The following is a 4,210-nucleotide window of genomic DNA, read 5'->3' on the forward strand; positions in this document are numbered from 1 at the left end:
CTTCCGTACAATTTGAATTCCAATTTAGTAACTTTCTGATCTCTTTATTGTTATTACCTGTAGCTGATAACTATTTCCTTTTCCCGTATACTCTTATCAACTTTCACTTTTCCTGTAAACATCTTGCATGAAGTACATGTGAATTCACCAAGTCTTTAATTCCAATTATATTGAGTTTCTAAGGAAGGGTTTATAGGGAATTGGTTGTCAGAGAAGATTAACGTGTAACGTGGAGCCATAGTATCCTGCGAATCAGACCACAGCTGCTCTGAATGTACAGAATGCTATTACGAATCCAAACATTCTTCCATTCACAAGCAGAACGTTTCATTATTTAGAACCTTTGCATATAGATAATCAAAGTTCGGAAATAAATGAAATACCTTCTAATAGTTCATTGTCATAATACCCATAATGCGATATTATTAATTTGATTACACTTGCGCAAGAAAGAAAACGGTTAGTTAACATAATCGAACAGTAGGTTATGGATTAAAAATAAAAACAAGGGAAAGCGATTTACCTTGTTTTAGATTTGTGTCAAATGAAAGGTGAAACGTGACACTTTGCATATAAAACAAAAAAAGTAACGGAAAGGGGGTGAACGATAGATGAGCAAACGCACGTATACACGAAGTCGAATTGCACGGTTCCTGTATACCTACCTATTTAGTGTTGCTATGTATGTACAGGGTATGCTGATACGAAAATCTTTCTTATTCGTACGAATGTTGGTTACGATATTCACATTTTCGCCAGGCCCGGGGCTCTGTTTTTAGCACCCTGTGCTACATTAGCTGGGCGCTCCCGTAACTAATACTACAAACGTTGAATGATAAGTACATTTATGTTAGCACATTTATTTTGACAAAAATTATCCACAAGCCCAGATCTAAATTGCAAATAATGCCAAAAAATATAATTTAGCGCATCTTGCCGCCCCCACAGATAGTGGCGCCATGGGCTGTAGCCCAGTTAGCGCATTTATAATTAATAATCCGGTGCTTTTTAGAAATTGTATCAGATTGGGACCTCTTCAACAAAATTACCATAGTGTTGACCCTTAACTTAATAACGGAGCAAATTGTCGAGGGCTCTTAGAAGATTGTTATAGTAATGTTTTAATGTGTGAGAGTAGATAAGTAAACTTTCTAGGACGCTTTTCTAGGATGTCGAAATAGGTGTTAACGCAATTGTTCGAGAGATTCTTACTCTTGGAGCAAATTGCTGGGTAATTTTTGAAGGATAATATGTATAACCAATTCTTACGAGGTTCTTTTAAGTCCTAAGATTTAGAAAAAAATCTTTTTAAAGGAGAAGACGACTTAAAGGTGTCTACAGGTGTCTTTGGCCGTCAGTTAAAAAAATGCAAACATTCATAACTCTTAACAATTCTACTTCAGAAGAACTTTGAAATTTAAAATAAAGGGCAGCATTCAATAATGGCTGAAGAGAACTAATAACTCGCAAGAACTTGAGGACGCCACTTGCACAATAGTGTACATATTGCTTTTTAAATTTTACTATGGCCACTTTCTCCGTCCGTCTGTCCGTCCGAGGCCTTAACTACTCCTACAGTTTTCAAGATATTTAGTTCGCTCTTTTTGCATTCGGTAACTAATAACTCTGCCACCTCAACCAAGTCAAATCTTACCGATCAATGTGGGCATGCGCAGTCTGCGCAATGTCAACTTTCTTATTTATGGAGACATTTCTTTGAAATTTTAACCACAGATTCTTGTAGTAAAGCCAAACATATCGCATATTTTAAGTATCAGCATGCACAGACTGCACAACGCTAAGTTTGTTATTTATAAAAATCTTTATACTATAACTTATTTTCCTTTGAACACATGAATAGTCCGTTATAAAAACTAAGAAGTTAATTGCTTTAAGGCGAAAACGTTTTTTTCATTTTTTACCAATACCCCAAAAAACGTAATCCCTCGCCTTGTTAGGATAATTGGAATCGCCTTCCCAATTGAACGTAATCAAACCAAAATGTTCAAAATTGTAACCGATTGACCAAAAAATATAGGTTTGACTTTTTCCATAATTATACAATTCTAGGCGAATCCATTAAACCACAGTACTGATACAGAATTTGGCAGTTCTTACGCTACCCATTACAATTTCTACAATCTTCCGACGTATGCAACTCCAAAAAATTCTTAGAGTAATTATGAACAGCATTTCTGAACAGATTCAGGAGGTGTTCACGAACGTTCTTTAAAGGAAATTTAAAAAAAAAACTCATAAAGAAATCCTACTGCAATCTTTACACAGCTCTCCGAAATATCTACAGTAAGTTATAATCAAAGAAAGTTCTAGGAATATTATTCAAAAGATTCCTAAGGAAATTCTGTGATATTTCTAGGATTAGCAAAGCAATTTCTGAGATTTCATGTCCTACTGTGATTCCTACGGAAATTTCTAAGAAATTTTCAAGGAGATTTGTGAAGCAAGCAAAGTGTATTTTAAGAGGGTTCCCAGAGAGATTTCTTATAAGGCTGTCAAGTGCATTCCTAAAGAGATTCATCGAGTAGTTGCTGATTCAAATAAAATCTTAACGCAATCCCTAAAGTGATTCATCTTTATCTGTGGGTAGGTAGCATCACGTCACTAGATATCTTGCGTCACCTGTAAGACTGCGAGACGACCGGAAGCATAAGTATGACAGCTATTACTTTTGAACAGGAACTCGGAAGCAATTTTCAATATAAAAGCTCATGTAACTGTGCATGAAATGGATGAAAGAAACACGGAAATGTTTTTTTCGCTTTAGGTATTGACGCAAACATTTCCTGAAAAATAGACTTATTTCACTCATGGACCAAAGGGGACTTTCAATAAAGTGGGTTAGTAATCCGCTCCGTCATAATGCACCAGCACGAATATATCCAAATAATCAAAACCTAGGAAAAAGTAACGGAACTATGGTTTTTGATTTTTTTTAAATTCTAATATTGCAACGAAGATAATCGTATAAGCTAAATGATATTGTGAAATTTCATTCGAAACCAAGATATTTCGAATCAGAACAATTATTGTCTCTTTGATTAACCCTTAATCACGACTAAGAGAGTAGATACTGATCCAGGTTTTTAGTTTTTTTAAACTCAAGATACCTATGTATGTGCGTATCTTCGCTCACCCATTAAATAATATTTTATCGTCATGGTTGTGACATCGAAATTGGGGCACCGTATATATTGTGGATCTAGCCAATCTCCAACATGTTAAAAACTGATTCATAAACTTTGAGACAATTTAGGAAAAAACTACTTGTTTTTTAGTAACATATCCTATCTGTGGTTTTTATTTCATGACAAAAAATTAATCAATACACATAGAAGCAAAAAATCCATTTGTATACCTTATTTCTGTGTTTAATTCATTGTATATTATAGTTCAGAAACAGAGTGTAGGTAATTAATCGTCAGCGTAAAGTATAGTTATTCAAATTTCTTATTTAATAGACTTGGTGTAGAATACATTAAAAACGTTTTTGCATCAAAATAAATCATTATTACCTACTGGTTAATAATTTATGGGGTCTGTTAATTATTGGTTATTAATTCAGGTAATTCACGTTTAATGTTAGGAATACAAGAATTATGTGTGCCTTTAACAAGTTTCGCGAGATCTTTAGTCCCCTAAAAGGCATTTCGTACAATTTTTGTCTGTTGACTTCCTCCTCCTTTAGTTGACAACCAGTGAACGCGTAACCCGTAACCGAGAACATTCCGTGCAATTACTTGAGAGGTTCAAAATCATCATTTATCCCAAAGAAGTGGATTTATTTATTCATTTATTTGATTGTTTATGGGCTCTCTTCGAATTGTGAAACCAGGTTTCTTTAATGTTTTTTTATACATTACGAGTAAGCATGTTAATTTAAGTTAGAATATTTATTAAATATCACGGTCAAATCGGCGGTTGTTTGGAGCACCTTCAATTTATGATTACCGATTTCATATTTGTAGTAAAATTTTTGTGAAAGGTGAAACAAAAGCAATTTTAAGGTGCTTCCTAGAAAAATAAAATAAATAGGCAGCATGTGGAAGATGCAGGTCCGTGAAGTTAACACGGTCATTAAAAGCACTAACGACGGTACATGATCACATCGTTAGTGCTTTGTTAGTGCCTCTTAGTACTTTATAACTTGCATCAGCACGACCGGTTGTTTCCGAGAAATCGACCCCCCTTG

The sequence above is a fragment of the Photinus pyralis genome, unplaced genomic scaffold (assembly GCF_008802855.1).
Source record: "Photinus pyralis isolate 1611_PpyrPB1 unplaced genomic scaffold, Ppyr1.3 Ppyr1.4_LG4, whole genome shotgun sequence".
Taxonomy (NCBI): domain Eukaryota; kingdom Metazoa; phylum Arthropoda; class Insecta; order Coleoptera; family Lampyridae; genus Photinus; species Photinus pyralis.